The following is a 13,605-nucleotide window of genomic DNA, read 5'->3' on the forward strand; positions in this document are numbered from 1 at the left end:
CCCCGGCGGGGAGGGCGGGATATAAATAAAAACTTATTGTTGTTATTATTATTATTATTATTATTATTAGCAGGGTCCAGAGCAGCTAACAACATGGTAAAGAACAATATCTAAAGTTAAAAACAGTATTAAAGATATCCTTATATTACAGATGGCAAACATAATTTCCTCAGTGCCTCCTGGAGGAGCCTTATGGAGAATGGGAGGTGTATGAGAGTGCCAGACTACTCAATGTATCATCACTGCCTCAACCATGCCTGGTGGGACATCTCTGCCTTCCATGCCCTGTGGAAAGGAAGTAAGTCCTACAGGGCACAGATGTCATCCAGCAATGTTACACCAGGTGGGGGCCAAGGAGGCCTGGACCTGGTTGAGGACAGCCGCATCTCTCTGGAGCCGGGGACCACCAGCAAGTTTTTGTTTTCAGAACAAAACGCCCTTCCTGGGGCATAATGGGAGAGGCAGTCCTGAAGGTATGTGGGTCTCTGACAGTTCAGGGCCCTAAAGGTTAAAACCAGCACCTTGTTCCTGATCCAGTATTCCTCTGGAAGCTAGTGCAGCTTGTATAGCACAGGTTGAGTGTGTGCCATCTGACGGGTACCTGTAAGAAGATGATGATATTGGATTTATATCTCAGAGCGGTCACAATCTCCTTTACCCCCCCCCCCCCCTGCACAACAGACACCCTGTGAGGTGGGTGGAGCTGCCCTTTCAAGGACAACTCCTACGAGAGCTATGGCTGACCCAAGGCCATTCCAGCAGCTGCAAGTGGGGGGGAGTGGGGAATCAAACCCAGTTCTCCCAGATAAGAGTCTGCCCACTTAACCACTACACCAAACTGGCTCTCATGGACCCATGCAGTCACATTTTGGATCAGTTTTAGCTTCTGGGTCAGTCCCAAGGGTAGACTTGCAAAAACCATCTAAAACCAATTCTAGCCTCAGCAACTTTCTGATATGTACATGGGGAATACAGCTGTCCATCTGGAATTAAAATATAAAGAACTGGCATTTTTGCAGCTGAGCCTAAGGAATTCATCCAGAAAAGATGAGCAGCTTGGAACAGCCCCCTCCTTGCAAACCTTGCTGAATCAGCTTCCACACAGAGAGAACTGAGGTGGAGCAAGTGAGTTTGTATTGTAGGAAAGAAATTGACTGCTCAGTGGAAGTTAATGTGGTGCTGCTGAGCATCCATTTGTTCATCTTGCTTGCATGATGATAAAGCAATATATTAAGGACATGGCAGATGACTCACCTACATGCTTCTCCTATATTTTCCAGAATGCACTCCCATTTCTCCCCCCAATTAAATCTATAAGAATTTACTGTGCATCTGTCGTTTACGCTACTAAGACTGCAATCCTGCGCATACTTACCAGCACCACTTTACACAGATTTCCTTCTGAGTAAAGCAAGACTGCAACTGTATAGTTGCAATCTTAGGCTGCCTTGCTTGCTTGCGAATAAGTTTTACTGTGCAGTGAAAAATATGCTGCCAGTTAAACATGCATAAGCTCAGACTGTACAATTCGACATCACAGAAGAGATGCTAAGGACTGATGCTTAGCTGTGTAGAAGTGCTGAAGAGAGAGCAATCCATTCAATGTAAATATGGGCAATTAGTGAAAATCCAGATCCAGACTGCCAATTCATGGTTTATTGATAGTCCACTTTGGTGTAATGGTTAAATGCACAGACTCTGGGAGAAATGGGTTTGATTCTCCACTGTGGTGCTGCTGAGCATCCATTTGTTCATCTTACTTGCATGATGATAACTTGCATCTTACTTGCATGATAAAGCAATATATCCAGCAATATATCATGCTGAAATGTGCTTGGGTCAGTCATAACTCTCAGAGCTGTTCTGCTCAAAGAGCAGTTCTCTCTGAGCTCTCTCAGCCCCACCTACTGCACAGGGTGTCTGTTGTGGAGAGGGGAAGGGAAAGGAGATTGTAAACCACTCTGAAATGGGAAGTTTTTGGGTAGTGAAGGGTGGGGTATAAATTCAATCTTCTTCTTCTCGATTGCCAGTCCAGTGATGTTGCAAAAGGGGAGCACCCCTGTGAATCAGGAGAAACCAAGTTCTATGTTTGTCTATTTCTACTTGTCATGACTTTTTGGATCCCAGTTTCCTTGCTTGGCACAGTCTGCCTTTATAGACCTGCATTTCCAAGAGCCTTTCCCAGCCTAACAAAAATTCTGCTTGCAAGGTGTTTTCCAGACTGCAGCCACCTTTGGGGGTTTTTGTTGGTGTTGTGGCTGTTCCAGTGATCAGGCTATCAGTGCTATCATTACATGCTTACATGTTTTCTTCATTTTTTCGATGTCAGTGTTCCATTGGTTTGCTTTCACATTTTGGATTGGTTTGACATGTTGCAGTGCTTCAGCAACCTCAAGGGGGATGAGAAATCCCCTTACCCACCACACCAAGCCTGAGAGTAGTACCCAGTGTACATTTCTCACCCCTTACTGGTTGCCTCTTTTCCTGCATTTGAGCATTCTCTCTCACTGGCTCTCCCAAAAAATTTTGAATTCCTTTACCTGACTTCCATCAGGTACACAGCTCATGACAGTTTTTTTGCTTCGATTGCATGTTTATAGGCTGGCTGCAAAATTTATTTGAAAATGGTGCCCAGGGGCATGCTAGTATTTGCTCTTGAGTGCAAAAGAAGGAATGGTAGAAAAGGCAATGATTGGCTGCTGGTGTTGGGCCTCCCAATGGGATTGACTGTTGTTTCAGTGCAGGTACCCTAAAACACTGAAACGCTGGCATGCAAATAAAATGCCTGCTGCTCAAACCCACCCATCCCCTCCCAACCACTGGAGGTGGAAAGTGTTGTCAAGTTACAGCCAACTTATGGAGGCCATGTAGGGTTTTCAGAACAAGAGACAGAGGTGGTTTGCCGTTGCCTGCCTCTGCATAGTGACCCTGGACTTCCTCAGTGGCCTCCCCTCCAGGCACTAACCAGAACCAATCTTGCTTGGTTTTCAGCATTGGACAAGATCAGGCTTCACCCCCAACATTTCCAGGTATTTCCCAACCCAGAGCAGGCAACCCTAGCTGACTTAAAAGTCAAGAGGCAAATTTTTCTACTATATTTTAACCAGAAGAATAAACAGAATTTTGATATGGCTACTAACTATGTTCCCTCTAAGCTGTGGAGTCCTGTGAGCAAAAATTCTACTTTGTGAGTTTACTGGCATTAAAGTTGTGAGCTATTGCATAAATTAGTGTGCTCAGGGGCTATCCTTCCTAAGCAGGCTGAGCTAAAACAAAAATGTGTGAGCCAGAGGCTAAAATACTGTGAGCTAACTCACATTAACTCAGCTTAGAGGGAGCACTGGTTTCTAGTCTCCAGAAAAGCCCTGGCATATCCTGGAATTACAGTTGATCTCCTGACTACAAAGATTGGTTTCCCTGAAGAAACTGGCAGCTCTAGAAGGTGGACATTATGGCAACACATCCCTGCCAAGCTCTTTTCCTTCCACAAATTCCACCCTTCCCGAGCACCACCACCAAATCTCTGGGAGTTTTTCATGCTAGAATTGCAACTCTATGTAGTGATCATATGTCTACCACGTGGAGTTATAGGGTTGCCAAGTCCAATTTAAGAAATATCTTGGGACTTTGGGGTGGAGCCAGAAGACATCAGGGGTGGAGCCAAGATCAAGGCTGTGACAAGCATAATTGAACTCCAAAGGGAGTTCTGGCCATCACATTTAAAGGGACGGCACACCTTTTCAATGCCTTCCTTCCTTAGGAAATAATGAAGGATAGGGGTACCTTCTTTTGAGGCTCATAGAATTAGACCCCATTGTCCAATTGTTTTGAAACTTGGGGGGTATTTTGGGGAGAGGCACTAGATGCTATATTGAAAATTTGGTGCCTCTACCTAAAAAAACAGCCCTCCCCAGAGCCCCAGATACCCGCAGATCAATTCTCCATTATTTTCTATGGGAATAAATCTCCATAGGGAATAATAGAGTTCCCAGCAGACATTTCCCTCCCCTCCCCTTGCTTTCTGACGACCCTAAAGTGGGAGGGCCCTCCAAACCAGGGGATCCCCTGCCCCCACCTGGGGATTGGCAATCCTATGGAGTTAGGATTGCCAACTTTGGCTTTAGAAATTCCTGGAGATGTGGGGAGGATGGAGTTTGGTCAGGGGAGGGTGCTCAGTGAGGGATGCAATTCCATGGAGTTCCACATCCAAATCCCCTTCCTCTAGGGGAACTGAGCTCTGTTGTTCTTCCAGGAGAACACCAGCTCCCACCTGGAGGTTGGCAGCCCAATGTGTACTTTGTAACAATGTGATTTGGAGATCCCAGGAAGGTAGCTGAACCCCAAAGGATGATAACATTAACAACTGGCTAACAAAATATCCCCCGTTTTTTTTTTTAATATATAGATTGCAATTTACCAGAGTAAGGAATCCTGCCCTCCCAAATAGGAGCAGTTGGAGCATAAATTCCCTCATAAATCACTTTGAGCTATTGCTATGCATTCTTTATAGAAGTATAGAAGTCTTAATTTTCCCCTGCTTTTCTTCCTGAGAATACAGAATGCTAGGAAACAATCCCATATCCCCCAGAAGACTCCCCCCACCCTTCATAGTCATGTGACAACAATTGGATGCTCTAAGTATAAATTTTTGCCCAGGGGAGCTGAATTAATTGGTTCCTTCTGCAGGACTGTTCATACAGGTTTTATAGCACCAGGACACTCATAGAACTACTGCAGGATGTTTGTGCACTAATTTAAAGGCCTTTGAAAGCCTGGAAGAGAGAGACAAAGCTCTTTGCAAACCCAGTCTGAGTAGTATCTCTATATTTTAAAATTGCGAGGAAGAAATTGCAGTGCTTTAGAAAGATATGACTGACAATAGCACTTCCTAAAGTGGAAATAAAAAAGGACACATTGCGCCCCTTATCATGTGATTAGATGTGTTGAACAGGCTTCTGTTTTTAGCACATACCCCTCCCTTGTAGCTTTGCCTGCTCTGGTTGGAAAAATACTGGGAGATTTGAAGGGTGGAGCCTAGGGAGGACAGAGTTTGGGGAGGAGGGGGACCTCAGCAGGATACTATGCCATAGAGTCCACACTCCAAAGCTGCCATTTTCTCCAGGGGAACTATCTCTATTGCCTGAAGATCAATTTCAACAGCAGAAGATCTCCAGGTCTCATCTGGAGGTTGGCCATAAGAGTTGGCAATGGATTCATGACAAAGCTACAAGAACATCTTATAGGATGTTTATGAGATCCTATGAGGTGGTGGTGAAGGCAGCAAAGGAAGAATTTTATGCTGCCTCCATCCCGTCCACTAGCTCTCACCCAGGATAATTACTTAGGGCAGAGCTTTGTAGAAAATGCCCAGCAGGAACTCATTTGCATATTAGGCCACACCCTCTGACAACCCAGCCAGAACTGCATTCCTGCTCAAAAAAAGCCCCGACTTAGGGTAAATAGATCTCTAACTTCCCTTTTTTAGGGAACCCAAAAGGTTAGTAATTTTGAAATTAGCCACAAGGCTTTTGCAAGCTTCTTTGCAGATAAAATTTTGTCACCCCACCAGGACCTGTCTGCCAATATTAATACAGTAAGAGAAATGGAGGCCCTTTGGCTACCTTCAGGTCAAATATTGGATCAAATCAGCCTGCACTCCCAGGACAATGTTGACAGGACCCTGGGTGATGTGAAGCTGACTACCTGCCTCCTGGACCAATGCTTATCATGGCTGGTTAAAGCCAGTGGAGATTAAATATGGACCCCCTTGGCTGACATAAATCTGTCCCTGAGTTCAAGGATCTTCCCACAGAGTTTAAAGGAGGCAGTGGTGTGACTGCTCTTAAAGAAACCATCACTGGATCTTACGGATCTGGCCAGCTACCCCCCAGTATCAAACCTTTTGTTCCTGGATAAATTAGCTGAGAGAATGGCAGCAGACTAACTCCAGACTAACTTCCTAGGTGATGTATCAATACTGGACCCATTCCAGCCCAGTTTCCACCCTGCTCATGGGATGGAGACAGCCTTGGTCACCCTCATAGACAATCTCCATGGACTTCTGGATCAAAGCAGGTCAGCACTGCTGCTGTTCCTCATCAAAGGCTCCTTAGAAAGCTTGAGAATCATGGAGTAAAAGGACAGGTCCTCTTGTGGATCAAAAACTGGCTGAGTAATAGGAAGCAGAGAGTGAGTATAAATGGGCAGTCTTCGCAGTGGAGGACGGTAAGCAGTGGGGTGCCGCAGGGCTCGGTACTGGGTCCCATGCTTTTTAACTTGTTCATAAATGATTTAGAGTTCGGAGTGAGCAGTGAAGTGGCCAAGTTTGCGGATGACACTAAATTGTTCAGGGTGGTGAGAACCAGAGAGGATTGTGAGGAACTCCAAAGGGATCTGTTGAGGCTGGGTGAGTGGGCGTCAACGTGGCAGATGCGGTTCAATGTGGCCAAGTGCAAAGTAATGCACATTGGGGCTAAGAATCCCAGCTACAAATACAAGTTGATGGGGTGTGAACTGGCAGAGACTGATCAAGAGAGAGATCTTGGGGTCATGATAGATAACTCACTGAAAGTGTCAAGACAGTGTGCGTCTGCAATAAAAAAGGCCAATGCCATGCTGGGAATTATTAGGAAGGGAATTGAAAACAAATCAGCCAGTATCATAATGCCCCTGTATAAATCGATGGTGCGGTCTCATTTGGAGTACTGTGTGCAGTTCTGGTCGCCGCACCTCAAAAAGGATATTATAGCTTTAGAGAAGGTGCAGAGAAGGGCAACTAGAATGATTAAAGGGCTGGAGCACTTTCCCTATGAAGAAAGGTTGAAACGCTTGGGACTCTTTAGCTTGGAGAAACGTCGACTGCGGGGTGACATGATAGAGGTTTACAAGATAATGCATGGAATGGAGAAAGTAGAGAAAGAAGTACTTTTCTCCCTTTCTCACAATACAAGAACTCGTGGGCATTCGATGAAATTGCTGAGCAGACAGGTTAAGACGGATAAAAGGAAGTACTTCTTCACCCAAAGGGTGATTAACATGTGGAATTCACTGCCACAGGAGGTGGTGGCGGCCACAAGTATAGCCACCTTCAAGAGGGGTTTAGATAAAAATATGGAGCACAGGTCCATCAGTGGCTATTAGCCACAGTGTATGGAGCACAGGTCCACCAGTGGCTATTAGCCACAGTGTATGTGTGTATATAACATTTTTTGCCACTGTGTGACACAGAGTGTTGGACTTGATGGGCCGTTGGCCTGATCCAACATGGCTTCTCTTATGTTCTTATGTTCTTATGTTACTCAATCTGTCAGCAGTACTTGTCATGGTTGACTATGATTTGTTGACCCACTGTCTTGCCAACCTGGGGATTCAGGGGACAACCTTGAAGTGGTTTGTCTCCTTTCTCTGAGGTCAGGGATGGAGGGTGGCACTAGGTGAGAGACTTTTGCCATGATACCCGTTGGTGTGTGGTGTCTCCCAAGGGGCTACTTTCTCCCTAAAGTTAGTTAATATTTACATGAGTCTTGTAGCCCAGTTGGTGCGGAGTTTTGGGCTAGGTTGTCACCAGTATACTGATGACATCCAGCTGTTGATGAATGGTTGGCTAGATGCTGCCCAGAAAATATAGCAAAGGAATTGGAAGCTGTGGCTGGATGGTTGAAGCACAGCAGGCTGAAATTAAATCCATCAAGGATGGAGGTCCTGTGGCTGGGAAGAGGAGTTTTGGGATTGGGTACACCTCATGCATCTGAATAAATGAGCTTTAACTCACAAAAACTTATGCTGGAATAAATTTTGTTAAATCAATAAAGTGCCACTAGACTGTTTTATTCTGCTGATGCAGACTAGCTTGGCTACCAACACAGAGAGGAGGCTATCCAGTCCTTAAAAGTGAAACAGCCAATCAGCTGCTAGTTCCTGAGCTTATCTGAATGTTGTTCTAACAGCCAATCAACTTTGAGAAGGCTCATTGAATACTGGAAGCAACATGGCAATGGATCCTTTCTATTCTGCCTCACCGAGAAGTTAATTTATTTATTTTAAATATTTACACTCTTTCTGCCCCCCTCAAGCTTGAATGAGTTTGGAAGCTAACGCCTGCTGAAGTGCTCCTTTAAATGTCTGTAACACAAATGAAACCATCCTTGTTGCTCTTTTTAGCTCTTACCTTGATTATCAAACTATCCCACAGCAAAACCTACCTCACAACTGCAAACCCTCTGTTTTACACAAGCTACCACATATTTTACTGAGGGGAAGAGCTGGGAAGGTTTTGTTTAAACAAGCTTGATCCTCCAAAATCTTGGTGGTACTGCAAAGTGCCGTCAAGTCACAGCCAATTTATGGTGACCCTGGATGGGTTTCAAGGCAATAGATGTTCAAAAGTGGTTTTGCCATTGCCTGCCCTCTGTGTAGGAACCCTGGGCTTCTTTGGTGGTCTCCCATCTGAATACTAAAAAAGGTGAACCCTACTTAGCTGCTGAGGTCTGAGAAGAGCAAACTAGCCTGGGCCATCCAGGTCAGGACTTCAAGGTCCTCTCATGTTTTTGTCACACTACCCATTTGGAATTCCAGAACTGTCCTTTGAGGTGAAATAATCAGGCTGCATCCTAAATAAACAAGGGAAGAACGTGTGGTGACAGCTCCACCACGCCCAAAATATTTCCTTCAGATACCGTGCCCGCCCCACCCCCCTCCATGAAGGAAGAACAGCAGAGCAAGTATTTCCATGGATGCAATAGCAAGTTAGGGTGATTTTGCCCTATACCTCCTCATTACCGCTATTCCCATGGTGCATGGGATTTTGGCCCATGAGACTCTGTGCAGACAAAGTATCAACTGTGCAGGAATCTTAAGGGATTGCTGTAGGAAAGGGAAGGTAGTTACGTACTCCCACCATACTTCCACTTATGGTTTGCAGGGTCCAGTCTAATGATTCCAGTGACAAACACCAGCTGTGAAATTATAAATTGTTCTTCCTATAATCTGCCCTCCTTTATCTCTGCACTGGACTGAATCCTACCACTTGATTTAACAAAGTCTGAGATCTTTCTCTAGCTTCAGGAGTCTTCCTCTAACCTTGCTCCTCCACTAAAGCTGAGTGGAAAGGGTGCAGACAATCATCTCCACTGAACAATAATGCTGCGTAAGACAAAAAGGCTAACTAAGGCTGACCTGTTTTGTGTTTTGATGTAGGGCTATCCATTGCTCCTCTCCCCCTCTTCCTGCTTGATAAATGCATGTCCTGAAATGCTGGCTGCAGCAAGCACAGGTGTGTTTGCTGAAAAGGGCATGCAGAGCAAATTAAAAATGACTCATACAATCACGCAAAGCTCACAGCTATGGTGTCGGGGGTGGGGGGGGGGACCTTCCAACCTAATGCCTTGGAGCAAAATCCATCCAACATTGGTTGAGAAGAAATTTAATTGAACTCAGTTCTCCATGCCATCTATTAGAAGTTGCCAGGGCAAGAACCAGGAAACCTAATTTTTGTATTGCTGCTTTGTGTGGCAATAAGAAGCTGCAGGCTGGGGTATTCTCTGGGTAAAATGACTGTACACTGAACATCAGCAGTCCCCAATCTGGTGGTGCCATTAGGCTTGCTATCTCCAGGTTGGGAAATACCTGGCGATTTGGAGGGTGTAATGCCATCAAGTCCATCTTCCAAAGGAGCCATTTGGAGATCAGTTGTAATCCCAGGAGATCTCCAGCCACCATCTGGAAACTGGCAGCCCTAGGTCCCATGGTGTCTGCTGCATTTCCTGGAGCCTGCTGGTTTCTAGAATCTCAGGCATAACGTCTAAAAGGGAAAATCACGTCACTTCCTACTAATTCGAAATGTTTTGAGCTCATATAATCTCCCCAAAAGCAAAGAATCAGTGTTAGCTTTTCTTCAGCTCCACAGCACAAGTGTTTCAGAAGAGGATTTTTACATCTGCAGAGACAGCCAATTTGGAAACCGCCACCTCTGTTGTAGGCAAATATCTGGTTTGAACGCAACATTTTGTGATCGCTGCTGCTTTCATGGCAGCCATTTTGTGGTGGAATCCATTATGCTTTTTCAAATTCCCAGAAGTACCCAGGTTCAGCAAGGTTGGGAACCTCTGCTCTAGAATGGCTTATACACCCACACAGTCAATCCTTTAGGTCTAGATGAACCATAAAAGTTTCCTGATCTAACTGGGATTTTAATAATAATATAATAATAATAATAATAATAATAATAATAATAATAATAATAATAATAATAATAATAATAATTGTTGCTCTTTGCAACAATTATATGCATTGAGTCTGGTTCCTGATGCCTAATTCCTGGTTTCCGTCCTTTGTGTCTTGCTTTGCAGTTTCCTATGGCCTATGACTGGATATCCAGCCTTTATTATTTTAAGAACCCAAACATCAGAACATAATATAGACCAAACCCCAGAAAACTGAACTAGACATGCCCTAAACAGAGAAGTAGTGTGTCACTGTGGTCAGGGCTGGCGCCAGCATTTCTGACACTCTAAGCCCCCCTGCTCTCACAGCGGCTAGGGCAACTGCAGTGTTGGCAGGCAGCATGGCACTGAGCATCTCTGAGCGCACACACTGCCATGCCGCCCCTACTCAGCCATGCTGCCCTGATGTCCCTTTCCCACTGCCACCTGCCTACAGGTAGATATCAAGGCAGAGGAGGATGGCAGCAAGAGCGAGCGTGGTGATAGTGGGGAAGGGGCACTGTGGGTGGCAGGGCACCCATGGGGAAGGGGAGGGGGTGCCCACCGCTGCCCCTGAGGCCAGGTAGCACCCCAGGTGGCCACCTACCTGGCCTACTGGGACACACTGGCCCTCACTGTGGTGCCCTGATTTTTGCAGAGGAATCCCTAGGGGAGCAAATCCTGGTTCCCTCTCTACTGTGGTTGCTGTCTCCTAGCTTGGGGATTGTTATTATATGGGGTGTGGTATGGTTAGCAAGGCCCTGGTTGGAACCTGTACCCTCTTCCCTACGAAGGCCACTGATAGCGATATGGGAAGTACCTGGTCTTAAGTGATGGTGGTTGCTATGATTCCATTCCAATGACTTGGCAGTAGCCTTAGGTTTTTTTACTTTCTCCACCATCTTGTCAGTGTGCTCATTGAAAAGGAGCTTGCCTTTGAAAGGGAGGTTCTCAATATGAGACCAAGTATCCAAGGGCAAGGCTGAGGAGCACAGCCAGGAATGCCTGCACAAAACTATAGCAGACACTAGGGCCTCACTAGCTGTATCTGCTGTTTGCCTAGCAGCATTAAGCTCTTGCTTAGCTAATTTGGAGCCTTCAGTCTGAATATGTTTAGCCAGATCTCTTTTCTCATCTGGAAGTGACTCTATAAATGGGGACATCTGTTCCCACAGGAGAACTTGATACTTGGCCATAATGGCATTGAAGCTGGATACCTGAGAGTTAAGGCTCCACAGGAATAAATCTTTCTCCCCAAAGTATCCAACTTCTTCCCTTCCTTGTCTAAAGGGGAAGAATGAGGACCCTCAATCTGCCTAGATGGAATAACCCCAGTAACCATTGAATTAGGCTGAGGATGATGGGAGAGATAGTAGGCAACCTCCTGGATTGTATATAGATTCTCCACATTTATTAGTGGAAGGATTAAAGGAGGGAGGTCTAGACTAGGGGTGGCCAAACTGTGGCTCGGGAGCCACATGTGGCTCTTTCACACATATTGTATGGCTCTGAAAACCCCTACTGCCCTGTCAGCTGGCTTGGAGAAGGCATTTGTCTCTTTAAATCACTTCTCTAAGCCAAGCCAATTGGTGGTTTGGAGAATGCATTTAAAGTTAAAGTTGCTTTTTTCCACATCTCTCTCCCCCATCTATTTTCCTTTCTTCCTCCTGACATTTATTCTATGTGACCCTTAAATTAAGCAAGTTTGCCCCCCCCCCCGGTCTAGACCATGCATTTTTTGCAGTCTCTCTAATGCCCTTGACCATGGGTATAGTCACAGGACCAGGGTCAGAACTATACAAAATGTCCATCACTGGATCTTCCTCCATTGGTTTAGGTGGAGTGTAGTCAATCTTGAGCATTTTCAATATTCTGAGGAACTGCTCAGAATAAACTTTCAAGTCCTCAGTTTGTGAAACAGGACTAGGATCTCCCAACTGCCTCATCTTGAGAAGTGAGAGAAGTGCACTCTGGCTTGACATCTGAAACAGGATCTTGAGAGGGCTCCAAAGCAATTGAAGGCTGTTTACATCCAGGGGGCAAAGCATAACTCTTCTGGGAACTTCAGTGTCAATGCAGTGTCCAGCTTCAACTTCGCGGTGCTGGCTCTTCCTGGTACCAAGGGGGCATACACCATGGAAGCATCTGACCCCAAGGAGCTGGGGTTCCTCATGCAGGTGTCTCATGGAACAATTATACTATGAAATGCAATCATGAATACACCCTTGAAGTCAGAGGGTCCCCAATCTCGATGACATCTGCTGACAATTCAGAGCCCTTGAAGCTGGGAGAGTGCAGACAGTGACGATAGGAACTTAGGGCTCGACTCTGAGGAGCACCGACAGCAAGAATGAGGACTACAACAGCGAGCCAATCTAGAACATCATCCTGTAAGCAGAGCTGACAGAATTGGCAACATCAAGCAGAGAGTGCTCCTCACCTATGAAGACTTGTGGCTTTCCAAAATTGATCGTGGTGGTGGAGACTGCTCAGGGAGTCTGACTGCTCAGGGAGCTGTGAAAGTGATGTCTTAGCTCCAGTTCCTGCTGTTGCTGACACGGTATAGCTTATATTGAAGCCCTGTCAGGTCCCAGTTTAGAGTTTTTGACCAGAGGCTCTGAAGTAATAAAGCAGCTTTTAGATGTCCCTGCGAATTTTGGACGATGCAACCTTTTGCGCACCCCTGAAGGAGCCTTATTGCTTTCCTGAAGAGAGTCCTTATTTGCTGAAACGGACTTCCCATAATACAAAGGGCCTGTTCCTACTGTGCCTTAGGCATTAGAAGGCTACAGGCAGTACAGGATGAAGTCTTATGCCCCTCTCCAAGGCACATGAGGCATTTCTGATGACCATCACCAGTACCATTTTTGTGCCACAAGACAGGCACTTTTTAAAAAGAGTCATTCTCTTCTTATTCAGTGTTTCTTTCTTGGACAAAATATCCAGTCTCAGGTAAAGTGAAGACAATCGCTTTGGAACGTTCTTTCCCTATGGTGGCAGAAAAAAGACTGAGGGAAGATTGCTTCCCACCCTCCCCTTATTACATGACTGACTGAGTGGGAAAATACAAATAATAACTCGCCTCTATGAGGAGAGAGGGAACACTCAATTTTAAGGCTGTAGAAGCTTTTGGAACCTTCTCCCGCAGCTGGCTTGTTTAGGCAGGCCCATGTGGGACTGTACAGAAGACACAACGATGAACTAAGCCATCTTGAGGTGTTTTTTCAGTCCAAATAAGAATTCTAAGGTAAGTGCCTTTGGTGGAAGTGAAAATAATTAGGAAACTCTAAGGAAGGCAAGAAAGAAGGCAGCATACTGCACATCACTTCAGAATACTACAGAGAGATGCCTTTACAGGTGTGACATATAAAGGAGTCTCAGAAAAAAGCAAAACTTTACAGCCCAG

Source organism: Heteronotia binoei, chromosome 12, assembly GCF_032191835.1.
Source record: "Heteronotia binoei isolate CCM8104 ecotype False Entrance Well chromosome 12, APGP_CSIRO_Hbin_v1, whole genome shotgun sequence".
In the NCBI taxonomy this organism is placed as follows: Eukaryota; Metazoa; Chordata; class Lepidosauria; order Squamata; family Gekkonidae; genus Heteronotia; species Heteronotia binoei.